Below are 13,506 nucleotides of genomic sequence, written 5' to 3' on the forward strand. Positions count from 1 at the left end.
AAATATATGCCCAGGAGTGGGATCGCTGGATCATATGTTAAATCAATTTTTAGTTTTTTAAGGACCCTCCATACTGTTTTCCATAGTGGCTGCACCAATTTACATTCCCATCAACAGTATACGAGGGTTCCCTTTTCTCCACACTCTCTCCAGCATTTATTATATGTAGACTTTTTGATGATGGCCATTCTGACCGGTGTGAGGTGACACTTCATTGTAGTTTTGATTTGCATTTCTCTAGCAATTAGTGATGTTGAGCATCTTTTCATATGCCTATTGGCCATCTGTATGTCTTCTTTGGAGAAATGGGTGATTTTATATTATGTGAACTTTATCTCAATCTTTAAAAGCAACTAAAAATTAAATGTAAAAATGATCAAAGAAACAGATCACATTGAAACAGAGTACATATATAACACCATAACCACAATAAATATAACCTAAAATAATATGACAGATTTGAGACCAAAGATATTAGTCACATCAATCAATATAAATGGAATGGGCTCACCTATTAAAAGAAAAAGGTTTTTCAAGTGTGTCACAAAGCAAACCGAATGCTATGATGTGCACATCACGCTGAAAGCAAAGTGATTTAGAAAGGTTGAATATAAAGGTCCAGGAAAAGGTTATATCAGGCAATTGCAAACGGTAAGGAAAAAGGGTTATGATTCCTAGAGCAAACAGTAGAATTCAGGGGGAAATTATTAAACGTTTTTAAATGCTAATGTTCAACATCACAATGAAGATGTAATGGTTATGAATAACTATATACCAATAAAACAGCAACCACCTTCACAAAGCAGAAACTGCACTAATAGGAGATTTTAATATGTTACTCATAGTCCAAGACAGATCATGAGTGGGAAATATCTAAAAATTTAGAAGAACTAAAACAAGCAAGCCACAATGAATCAGGTAGAAGGCATAGCTATATATCAAAATTTACACCCTGATAAAAAACTAAAAATTGCTGTCCCTGTTAGGAGGGAAAGCAATGAGCAGAAGCAATCCTAGATGTGACACAGATGTAGGAATTATCAGACAAGAAATTTAAAATAGTGATAACTAACACGCTAAAGCCCCTGAGGAGAAGGGGGTTCGATATGTAAGATTAAATGAGATTTCAGTAAAGAGATGGAAATCCTAAGAATCAAATGGAAGCGCTAGAAATAAAAACTAAAGTTACAGAGATGAACAGTCTTCAGAGGTTTCATCAAACAGACCTGACATCCAAGAAAAGAATCAGTGAACTTGAAGTTGTCCATAGAAATACCCAAACTAAAACACAAAGGAAAAAGGAGTAAAAAGCCAAAACAAAACCAAAACTCAGAGCAGACAGTCAGAGAACTAGAGGGCAATATCAAGTATGTCATATGTATAAGCACAATCCCAGAAGGAGCGAGAGGAAAGGGCAGAATAAATACTTGAAAATATAATTGCTTTGACCTTTGATTGATCCTGGCTAGAAGAAAAAAAAAGCTATAAATGTATAAATATTTTTCTATAAAAATTATATAAAGCTATAAATATTTTGGGGACATCAGAGGAATGTTAATATGGACTAGACATCAGGTAATATAATTTTATCAGTGTTCTATTTCTTGAGTGTAATGGTACAGGGCTGTGTAGGAGCATGTGCTTGTCCTTGGGAGACGCATACTGATGTATTAAAGGGTGATGTTTCATGATGTCTGCAAATGGCTCGGGAAACAAAATGTCTTTCTAACTGTTCATCTAAAATAAAAAGTGTGAGTGTTGGGTGTGTGAATGAGTGAATGGTTATAGAGAGAAAGGTAGAAAGGCAGTTTGGCAAGACGTTAGCCTTTGGTGAATCTGGGAGGCATGGATGTGGACCACTGACACCTCCTCCAGGAAGGACCTGCGGGCTGCAGGGAGCCCCCCACCTTGGCCCCAGTGGTCCTGCTCTTCCTGGTGCTGCGAGGTTAGGGTTCAAAGCCCAGCCACTTGGCCCAGCGTGGGGCTTGCTCCACAGGGTGTACAGGGAGGCGTCAGGCTCCACCGCAGGCGGGCTCCTCTTCTGCCCGCCCTCCTCCCTCCTCCCTCCTCCACAGGTATTGATCCCCAATCAATACCTCGCAGACAAACTGTCTTGGCTTCTGCTTCCAGAGAAGCCAACACGTGGCAGGTGTTCATTGTGCTAATTTTTCAAATTTCCAAAGATTTAAAAGTTTTCAAAGCAAACAAATGCTGGGAGGAAGAAGAATCTGAAGCACATAGAAAAGTACTCTGCTCAGAGCCACAGAGCAGCAACAGTGAATAGTGAAGGCAGGATTCGGCCTGGGTCCCTCTGGCCTCTGAGCTCAAGCTCTTGGCCGTCATGCCATGCTGCTCCTCTCGGGGAGACGGCTTCCGACTCAGCAGGGAGCCAGCTATCCGTGCTCGTCTCCAGTCTGAATTCACCTTCGCCGCCTGCTCTGTGCAAACGGGTCTTGAAATGTCTTTCTTTGACAGGTGGCACAAAGCTTTGTCAGCGGAGGTGCCGGAGAAAGACTCCAGAGGGCGGGGCTTTCCTTTCGGGATCTGATGGGCTTGTTCCGCAGGCTCCTGCTCACGTGCTGCCCCAGCGCTCACCCCCTGGCGCCTCAATCTCCTCCAGCTCTCGGGTTCTGCGAGCCTGGCTCCTGCAGTGGATGCACCCCGCTCCTGCAGGATGGGTGGCCTGTCAGTGTCAGGCTCCTGCAGCGCACAGCGGTCACAGCACGTAGTGAGCTGCAGCTTCTTCCTAAATCCCCCTGGGCAGGTGGTTTGCCCCATGAGACGCTCTCCCTGGCACTCCAGAGTACAGATGTCTAGCACGTTCTGGAGACATACGTCCAGCAGTGTCCACTGGCACAGAGGCACAGCACTGTATCTTCCTAAGGTCTGGATTTCAGCCCTGGGGGAGACAAGGACTCCCCCCTGGGTGCCCTTTCTCAGCACTAGGGGTAGTTGCTGCACCTTACATCTGCAACTCCTGTTTTCTTTTGCGCTTTCGTTACCTTTTACGTGTTATTTCAATCCTCTGTTAGTTAGTCATTTTTAAATGTTAAATTCTCCCTGATGAAATTACTGTGCGGTTTCTCTCCTGATTGGACCCTGTCTGATAGAAGTAGTTAGCCTTGTGGCTCTGATTTCAGATGCACCCAACCGTGAGCAGTAGCTTGCAGTGAACAGCGGCTGGAAGCGAGACCTTAGCTCCCTGACCGGGAATCGAACCCTCGTCGCCTGGGTGGAAACCAGGAATCTTAACCGCTAGATCAGGGGGGCCAGTGTCTAGAATCTAAATCCCCAGTCCCTGTCTACCTTGAAAGGAGGAATCTGACAAGGAACCAGAAGTTATAGAGGAAAGTAACATTAGAAAAGCAGAGTACGTGCAGAAAGACGCACGTGTGAACTCAGCGACAGAGTTGCGACAGTTGCGCCTTTGGGAAGTTTAAAGACTTTATAATGTGACAGGCTTCTGGGTCTTTGTCTTCTTTTTGGCCAATCGTATTGTTTTGTCCCCCCTGGCTAATCTGCCTCAGGACCCTCCCCTAGGTGCGCACGCACCCCTCAGTCAAGATGGGTTTCATCTCAAGCGTGTCTGGGAGGAAGAACAGCAAGACTTTTTATGGTCTGGCATCCCCTGCCTTTTTGACCCCGTGGAGCCTTCCTGTGTATGTGTAATGTCTCCCTTGCCCCAAGGATGGGAAGTGTGTGACCTCTTGATGTTTCAGCAGGGTTTAGCCCTTCTCTGTTCCTGCCATAGAAGTGTCCAACGTCCAGTTATTTACCCTATTCCTGTTGTTTCTTATATCAAAGTGCAGATCTGGAAATGCAGAGAGGAGACTGGTCATAAATATGTAGCCTGGAGCCCATTTGTCTCTTGCCTCAAGAAATGTAAACAGGAGGCTGGTAGTGAATGACTGGCCTGGAGCCCATCTTTTTCTCACCCTGGGGAGTGTGAACAGGAGGCCTCTTATAAATGTCTAGACTGGAGCCCATCTATCTCCTGCCTCAGCTCTGGGCATGGAACTTTGGGCTCACATCCTGGCTCCATCACTTACATGTGACCTGGGGCGAGTCATTTGTAAGGGTTAAATGAAATAATACATCCAAGTGCTTAGCACAGATTGTTTCCAATAAGTACTAGTTTTCACCATTGTTACCAGAACCATTATTTTTATCCAACAAGCTTACTGAGCCCCAAAAGTCAAGACTGAAGGTTCGTCTCAGGAAAATGGACTCCCAGGCAGGTACAACTGTCTAGCTTTAGAATTGAGCTGGGCTTTGAGGCGAATATGCTGCCTTGAAGGGGGGCTGAGGATGCTTTCAGGCAGAACCAAAATTCCCAGATCTGAGCTTTCATCTACCCCCGTCCATGGGCATGTCCCTCATTATGGGGGCAGAATCTGTTTGGGAATCGTGGGGTCACCTAAACAGGAAACACAGTGGCGAGCCACAGATCACACTGCCCAACAGCCAGCCTCTTCAGGTTGCAAACTCCACAACGGGGCTGCGAATTGTCTTCATTTCCAGCAGGGGGCAGCCCTGCTTCTAGGTCTCCCAGGGGACAAAAGGGAGGAAGGAGACCCAGGCTGTCATCCCATCACCTTGCTCTGGGGGAGCAAGGAGAGGAATCCAGATCCAGATTTCAAAGGTAGAAGCCAAAACAAAAATTCAGAACAGACTTGCTCATTGGGTCAAACCGTACACTCTTTTCCAGTAAGTTTCAGCAGTTTTTAACTTTCAATTAGATCCCTATTATACTTTATATCATTTTTACTGGAATTTTCCTCTGAAGCTATTTGGCAGTATTGTGTCTTATATGTACAGGTGCAAGTAATGCTTGGCTGTATTGTTTGTTGGTATTACTGGCAGAAGAAATACTTGTTGGATGAATGAATCATGTCTGGGTGGTTGGTGTGCCTGAGTCTTGATCCGTAAATGAGTTTTCATTGATATGATATCATGTGCTATGTGAATGTGTGGGAAATCTCAACTTAATATGTATCTAGAGCAGTGCTGTCCAATAGATGATGGCAATGTTGAGACATGTATGTCATGCAACTAAGAAACAGAATTTTTAATTGCATTTAACTTGAATTTAAATTGCCACATGTGATTAGTGGCTACCACATCAGTAGCCACTTTCCTAGAGGACTGAGACCATAACACAAGTAGACAGCATAAGTGCTAAATGATATGTGTTGACCTCTACATGCAGACTGGAGGTTGTCAAAGCAGCCTTCTCCAAAATTGTTCTAAGAGTTACATTACAAAATCAGCGCATAGTGGATGAGCTGAGATATATGCTAAAACGTAATTCTTCCTGGGTCAGAAGCAGGATGAACAAGCTGGCAATTATCATTAATGGAATTAATACTGTAGGTAAGGTAATATTAGTTAATATTATCTATTATTATTATTACAGGGCTTGCTAAAGGCCAAGTGATGTGCTAGGTATTTTATATGTATTGATCCATTTAAGCCTCATAAAAAGCCTATGAATTGGTTATTATATTATTCTTCACATTCTTAAATTGTGGAAACAGGAACAGAGAAGTTAGATAACTTTCTCAAGGTCACACAGCCAGTAAGTGGCAGAGTAGGGAGTTAAAGGCAGCTCCTCTGGACTCCAGAATCCCTGTTCTTAACCATTTAAGAACAGAGGTCTTGTGAGGCCATGTACATTGAGCACTGCCCAGGGTAGCATCCACCCCAGACCCTGTGGTTCCCTGTGGTTTTGCTGGCGAGATGGCCCCTCAGTGGGGCGAAGTGCTGCAAATGACCTCGGCCAGAGGGCTCGGCCGAGAACACCTAATGGCACCCTCTGCTTCTCTGAGTCCATCAGACGTGTATTTATTTATTAAATAGCTGCTCGGGCCGCCAGGTACATGGCCAGCACCTGGCACGCAGCTGAACAAGGTACAGCTTTCTGCCCTTGAGGGGCGAAGTGCAACACAAATTATAATCTGACTCCACTGCAGATCTGCCTGAGCGAGAAAGCGTCTGTCTCCACAACAGCAGCGTTCCAGGCCACGCTGGCACTTGGCTTTACACTTCCCATCCCTCGTGAGCTTGGTCAGTGTGAATGAGCTTCCACGGGTCTGATTAACTCAAAGATATTGGCAAGATCCTCTTTTGGGCCAAGAAAGGGTAAATTCCATGAGGAAATGCTACCCAGAGGGACCCCCCAGGTAGAGCTGTCGGATAAAATATAGGATGCGCAGTTCTATTTGAATTTCAGGTAAACAATGAATACTTTTTATAGCTTAAGTGTGTCCCAAATACTGCATGGGACATTCTTACACTCAGAAAGTATTGTTATTTATCTGCGATTCAAATATAATTGGGCATCCTGTATTCGATCCGGCAGTCGCAACCCTGGCGGGCTGCGGGGAAGATTCCCCCGGACGCACTCTTCCAGGCCACAGACGCCTCTCAGGGATGTTGGTGGCACGGCCGGAATGCCGTCATAGCTGAGGTCGAAGTAGCTCTAGTCGGGGCAGGAGGGGCAGGGTGTCCTGACAGCGAGGGTGGGAAAGTGGACTGACAGAGGGAGCGTGGGTCAGGCTGGGCCTGGGGGCCTCAGGGGAGCGAGGCCGCGGGCGCAGAGAACTGTGAGCGGGGCTCCGGGTTCACGTGCACGTACGAGGGGCCCCCTGGCCGCCGCCACCGCGGCGCCGCCAGCGCACATTTCCCTACGCGGGGGTGGTGGCCCGGCCTCCCTTCTCGGTGGGGACAGGGAGAGGTGCGGGCACAGGGCAGCACTGTACTGAGCCCAGCGACTCACGGACGGCTGCTCGTGGCCTCGCGAGTGACCAGAGCAGCGGTCCTCAGGTCCCAGCTCTGCGCACAGCGTCACCCGTGCGCTCAGCCTCCGGGACGGCCGCAGGGCTTCCCAGGCCGCAGCGCGCGCCAAGCCCCGGGCGTGGGGAAGACGCCCACGCCTCCGCCTCCCCGGGTCTGGAGGGTCCGAGGCTGGGCGCGTCCACGCGGGGCCAAGGACGCGCGGCCGGGCCGGCGGGCGGCGGTTCTCAAGAAGGCTGCGCGGCACAGTCGGGCGAGCGTGAGCCCGGGGCCTCAGCCGCGCCCCAGACCGGTTCGGTCAGACGTGCCCGGCGGGACTGGGCGTTTGGATCCAGCGCGGGCCGTTTGCTGCCAGTTCGTCCTGCAGGTGGAGATGGACGCTGCTGAGGCGTTAAAATGCCGCGGAGGAGCTGAAGACATGGGGCCTGATGCAGGCTTTCCTCCCCTGGAAGTGGGGGACGTCGGTGCTCGGGCACCCAGCCCCGTGGAGATGGAAGGAGGGCCGGGCGCGGAGGGGTCAGCCGGGTGCCGCGCACCTGAGCGCCGGGTATTCGGTGTAACGGCGTCCCTTACCGTGTTTCCTACAACCCAACCTCTACAGCAAGTTTCTCTGGGTCCTCGGTGTCCGCCCCCAGCCCCTGCCCCGGCGCCAGCCCACGTCCCAACTCGCCTGTGGGCGGAGGACCTGTCTGTCATGGCAGCTTTGAGTGGACAGCCCTCTCTTGGGTTCACTGTTGTGTTTCTCCTCGTAGGTTCCACTAACCAATCCTACTCACCTCTCAGGTTGCTGCAGCACGGCTCTCCTTTCCCTCCTACACGCGACTCGTTTGAACATCCCTGGTCTGTCATGGGCTGGCCGCCCCCAGCGCATGCGTGTCCTCGCACGTCACTGTTCATATTTCTGCCATCCTGGCTGCTGCTTTTACTCCCTCTGCTGTGTTCGCATAACCACGATTCAGGGCAAGTGCTGCAGGCGCCGTCTCCCTGATAGAGGGCAGCGTCTTAGGAACCGCACTGTGTCCCGGCACAGGCTGCCCGGGACCCTGGGCACTGGCGCCCAGCTCGCTGGCATGGAGGCCGCAGCCTTTCTTTTCCAGGTGTTTGCTACACTAGGCAACACCAGGGCCTACCTTGGCCTTGATCATTGTTTTTAATAACTGAAGTGTAAGATCTTCACTCTTACAGTTTACATTGTTAATCTGAACCATTTCCCTGCTTGATGAGATTTTTTTCGAATCCTGATTCTGTCATGCAGTATAATCATTCTCTCCCAGCTTTATGACATACACATTTTTAATAAACTCGCTTTTTGTAGCTTTAGTCAAGTTATTAATTAAAATGTTCAATAGATGGGGCCAAAAAGGCAAGCTCACAGCAGGATCGCCCAGGTGGACGTGTGCCTTTAATTAGCACCGTTCAAGTGGTGACACTCTCACCAGCTGTACTAATGTCCAGATCAGACTTCTCCATTTTGCCCAGACATAGTTCATTAAAGACCCTGTTAAATTCTTTGATGATAAGGCTCAGATAGTCTGCCTACTGCATTTTTCTAATCTACCTAATCTTACAAAATTCGAAATGAATGTGTCTGAAATGGTTTGTTCTTGGGGAACCACGTTGGCTTCCAGGAACCGCTGCTTCCTTATCACTCAAGCTAAAGCCACGACCAGAGTTAAAGTCAAGCTCACTGTGCATCCAGAATTCACACTCTTCTCTAACAGGAGAGAGGAATTTCCTGCTGCTGACAGCCTCTCAATAAAAGCTGACAGTGACTCAGCAGTCTCACCGGAAAATCCCACAGTGTATGCAAAGGACTTAGTCTAGAGACAAGAAGTTTTTAGACTTGCTTTTTTCATTACAGTATATTAATTTTCTCTGTGTTTTAGTTTCCTCTTATGCATGTTCATCTTTCAAAAATGATCTCTTTGGTTCCTTTCGTTCTAATATTATTAACTGTGCAACAAACAATATGACAAGATACAGAAGACTCCTGGCTCCAGAGGACAGACAACTGGGCAGTGAGGATTCATGGCTTGTTTTGTTGTTGAATTTCTAAAATCGAGGTATAACTGACATATGACATATTACTTCCATGTGTGTGACATGATTCAGTATTTGTATAAGGGGATTCACATTTGAGGGATTTTTAAAATCGAGGTATAACTGACATATGACATATTACTTCCACATGTGTGACATGATTCATTATTTGTATAAGGGGATTCACATTTGAGGGATTTTGGTGGCAGGCCACGCCCTCTCCTGCCCCCCAGCCATCCATCCCTGTGAGAGTCACTCCGCAGGGTTTTGGTCTCCAATAACTCCAATATGCAGAAGTTAAGTGATTGGGGTGGAATCTTATTTTTCTCATTTTCCAAGTTAACAGATGTTATTTTGGGCATCAAGTTAGGTTAAGAGAACGCACATGCACACACAAGGCTCCACAGAGCAGGGGTGAGCATTGCACATTAGGGCGACAATCACCCCTCGGCCCCTCTGCCTTGGTGGGAAGGCTGGAGTGGGACGCGTGTAGATTCCTGAAATTACTTCAAAAAGCTTCATCCTTCCCCCCTCGGAGCCCCTGATGAAGGCAGCAGCAGGCTTCGCACACACGCGTTCACAGAGCCCAGCGGAGGGAGGCAGGGTTGACACTGTGACTTTCTCACCTCCCCAGCCAACTCTCACTGTGGGGCTTGTGGTTGGCTTTTTATGCAAGGGGGTGTATGTACTGTGTTGTGTTAGTTGTTAATTAATTGGGGTTCAAACTAGCTGCTTAATAAATAAGCAAATAAGAACATTCCCCAAAATGACTGAAATTTGTTGGATTTATTTCTTTCTAAAGTTTGTACATTTACATATATCATATACATATTTTAAATCCTTCACTATTTTGCATGATTTCTATTACATAAAAACCATTTAAATGCAATAAATTTTGTTGTTGTAAAACAACAAATTATCCCCAACTTATAAAAACACAGGAACAGTTATATTCATGAGCATTTACACAGTAGAGAAATGTACTCTATACATCACAGCTTCTATACACATCAGGTGACTCACTGGTCTGCACGGTCAGCTTTCCTTCAACAACGGTGAGATAGGGTAATATTTATATACAACCATTTTAATAAAAAATAAAGCGATCGTAAAATGTAAACTTAATTTTCAAACTATTCTTTAAACACTTTAACAATATCCACATAAATTACTGTTCCATTCAAAAGATGACCACCATAAATACCGTGATTCTCTAGGAGACAGCGTTTCTCGAATCTGGTGGGCGACGGGGAACAGGTTTCCTAAGGAGTCGGTGCCGCGGGCTCACCCAAGTCTGCCAGTGCTGACAGTCTGGCCACTGAAGAAGAGTAGGCTGCTATTTTATCGCTAATTACTTTCACGATTTCAGGGACATATGGCACCAGGACGACAATGAAACTGAAGTGACTGGTGGAGAAAGCTCAGAAGGTGAGGGACTGACCCACTCTGCCAATTAGTGTGAACCCTAGTAAACATAACCCAGTTAATAGGTTGGAAAAGTTCAAAGCTTGTTTTATGTTAAAGGATACAGACCTCTGCCCTCTGCCTGCCCTACAGTAATCAAGGCTTCAGCTCTCCACTGCATCAACTTCTGCTCTAGAAACAGGCTCCGAAGCTGGTGGGGGTGGGGTGGGAGAAGGAATGCAGGGAGGCACTGAGGCCTCCGCCCAGCAGGGCTCATGGGGCCTGGGGAGAGCCGCGCGGCGGCGGGCTGCGTCCCTTGACCCTTCCGCAGAAGCGAAACCTTATCCATTTCCAGAAATCCAGGTGCAGAGGCAAAGAGATCATCCAGCCCCGGTTACAGTTCAACCTGCCATCTTGTTTCTTGCAAAGGCAAAATATACGGTCTTGTCTTCAGTCAGAGAATTGTTTAATGCCTTTGTCAAGCGTCACTGCAGTGACTCGGTCACCCTCAGCAGGGTCAGCCCATGAGGACAGCGGGATCCCTGCAGCCAGGGAAGGCGCACGTGGACCAACCCTGGGCTCCTAGGAGCCCAGGAGGAGGGAGGCTGGGAGGAGCCCCTCTTTGCAGAGAGGTGCATGCCGGCCTCTGAGGGGGCGTCCCAGCAGGAGCCCAGGCCCACAGTGGGTCCTGCACTGAGCTTGTGCCTGGGGCTCCCCGGGGGGGCGCTTGGGGAAACAGTAAGGGAAACTCCAAAATTCTCCCTAGTAACCAGCATTTTCAGGAATTGACAATAAGGTGCTTATCTTTATAGCACTATTCGTGAAAGCTGAGCCTCCACCCTGCGAAGGGAAACCCATCGTGGCCAGGCTCCTCCCCTTTCCAGCCCCACCACCAGCTCAGAGGGGAGCTTGGCGGGGGGCAGGCTGTGCCCCCCGCTCTCCGTACTCCCTTCTCAAAGGAACCAGCTAGAGAGCGAGCAGCAGCGCCACTGGGACGATGGCCATGCCAGCCACTGCGGGACGCCGGGGAGCGAAGGTCCACCAGACAGGAGATGAGCGTCCCCCAGCTGCCAGCCACCCGCCTCCCCACACAGCATCTCAAGGTCAGATGCGGGGCTCCAACTCCCGCCCGCCCGGGAGGGGCCTGCGGGCCGCTGTCACCTCGGTCCACACCTCTCGCCACACTCGGGCGCTCTGGGTCTCAAGTTTATGTCACTTAGGACACTCGCTGTGTACACGTGTGCGAGTGCATGTACACACTGCCGAGGCTCCACGTGCGCCAGATCTCTCAGAGTGGAGGACAGGCCACAGCACGTCTCCCTCAGCGGAAGGCAAGCGGCTCACACACTCCCCACATGCCCACTTTGACTCTTGTTCCTACAGCTTAAGAAAGGGTCCTAATGGCATTAAAAATCAATGAGCATGCATCCTCCCCGCAGAGGAGACGTTATTATCCATGCCCAATGGTTACCTGGCTTTGTATTAAAAGTCCAAACATTTCACATGATTAAGCCCCAAAGCGAAACTTTAAAATTTTCCTACTCCTGTTGTATGTGATTTCTGAGTCAAATGGACGCTTCTGCAAATCACTATAGTTCTTAGAAGGAAACACACTTTTGTGGAACAGAGACCCTGCTGCGCAGCCACAGAGCCAACTCACGGCGGGGTCAAAAACAGATTAGGAAATAGGATACATTGGCAAAAACGGTTTGAGACTGCAGAGTTAATTAAAAAAACGCAAGTGTAACCACGACCACTACTGCAGCCTGGAGCTGAAGCTGAGCCTCCCAGCCCACGACTCCCACCCTCTGAACTGGACACGAGGAATGACAGGCAGTGTGCGTAGACGAATACACTGCACTCGACCACTCACTCACACACACTCAGTTTTGCTTTAAATATTCCAACATGCTGGCTAATAAAGTTTTAATCTCTAGTTATCTAATACTTATATACTTTAAGATAGGCAGTAAGCTCAGACAACTAAGGCCAGTGGCTCTTCTTTGGGGAGAGGCCGGAAAAGAGACCTAAGTATAAAAATACTAAAGTTTTAAGCTGGTCCATAGCCTGTCCTAAAATGCTTTTACCTGTGTCTAGATGCTAATTTGTGCAACCGCAGGCCTGGAGGGCAGTCCCAGACCTCCGGAAGCCCTGATCTACTGCAGGGCTGGCGATAGTTCTTTCAGGTGAAGAGGATGAGGACGCGGTGCTAGGAGGGTGGTTGGAGCTGCTGTAAAACAGACACAGGAACGTAAAGGATACGCTGGGTACTCAGCTAATTCTTCTGAAAGCTCTATTTTTCTGGACTAATTACAACAATAAAGAACGTGTGCTTTAAAGCATCACATTTTGTAATAAGCCCCAAACTGTCAGTTTGACTTTATGTTTAAGTGCTCTTAATACTGAAGTTGCTAAGACTGCACAGGCTGCCTGTGTGTTTTTTTTTTTCCCCTTTCTTTCTGTATATTTCAAATTATAATGAGCTACAGCCCCACCCCGGGTATTGTACACAGTACACTGAAATAGTTTAACAAAGTTAGTTCAGAGCCATTTTTGCTCTGGTGACTCAAAGCTCACAGACGCAATTTTCTAGCATAAAATCTTATCATTAAAAAAATTAATCAAAATATCATTTGAATTTAAGTTTAATAAAACAGTACCACTGTATAGACTCTCAAAAACTGCATTATATATTCAATCCTATGAGGTTTTTACTTGCTTTTCATATCACACTGGTTAAGGACAAAAAATAAATTTGATGTACATATACCGTATACTGATGTACAATCTACACGTTGATACAATATAGATACATACAACTATAAATACCCACAACTACGACATTGGCAGGTGACAGAAGGCATAGTCTTTGATGCCTGACATAGTATCAATATTCTCCAAAAGCCTGCAACACTACAGATACACACGTAAATTATAAAGGATGAGCCAAAGAGACCTAAGGAAACCTACTGTATCTACAACTATTTAACTTGCGATATTTTCTTGCCATTGCAGGCAAGTCCACAGACGGTCATGCAGATTCACATCTTTATTGGCACTCTCTATCTGGAGACATTCTCTCTGCAGGCAATGGCACTCACTGTCCTAGGCAGAGGCTGCCCGCTCGGGCTTTGGGTACTCTGGGCACAAAAGGAAAACGGCAATGGCTTTGGACCTCGGTCCCCCTTTGGAGAGTGAGACACTGAAAAGACAGCAGAAGCGGTGACAAAGCACCTTTCATCACTGTTGGGTTATTCTGTGTGGGCT

Source organism: Hyperoodon ampullatus, assembly GCF_949752795.1.
Source record: "Hyperoodon ampullatus genome assembly, chromosome: 20".
Classification (NCBI taxonomy): domain Eukaryota; kingdom Metazoa; phylum Chordata; class Mammalia; order Artiodactyla; family Ziphiidae; genus Hyperoodon; species Hyperoodon ampullatus.